This window comes from Triticum aestivum, unplaced genomic scaffold, assembly GCF_018294505.1.
Source record: "Triticum aestivum cultivar Chinese Spring unplaced genomic scaffold, IWGSC CS RefSeq v2.1 scaffold45068, whole genome shotgun sequence".
Classification (NCBI taxonomy): Eukaryota; Viridiplantae; Streptophyta; class Magnoliopsida; order Poales; family Poaceae; genus Triticum; species Triticum aestivum.
In genome coordinates this window covers 9402-9740 of record NW_025231041.1, presented here as the reverse complement: position 1 = coordinate 9740, position 339 = coordinate 9402, and positions in this window count along the sequence as shown.

The window sequence follows — 339 nt, the reverse complement described above, 5'->3', positions numbered from 1 at the left end:
ACCGGGACTAAAGGTCTAACCTTTAATCCCGGTTGACCTGGCCAACCGCGACTAAAGCCCCTCCCGTCCGCCAGCTGTCGACCGAGCGCGCTGGGCCCAGATAGTTGGTCGCGGGTCTCCTCCCGACCCGCGACTAAAGACCCCTTTGGTCGCGGTTCGATTATTTTGGGGACTAATGGGGGCGTATGGAAGCCTCTTTTTCTACTAGTGGTTACAGGGCACACCATTACATTTGCTCCTTCTTAGTTACAGGGCACACATGTACACACCATTACATATGCTCATTCTTATTTACAGGACACAGATGTAGAATAAGTAGCAGGGACATACACTCACTCA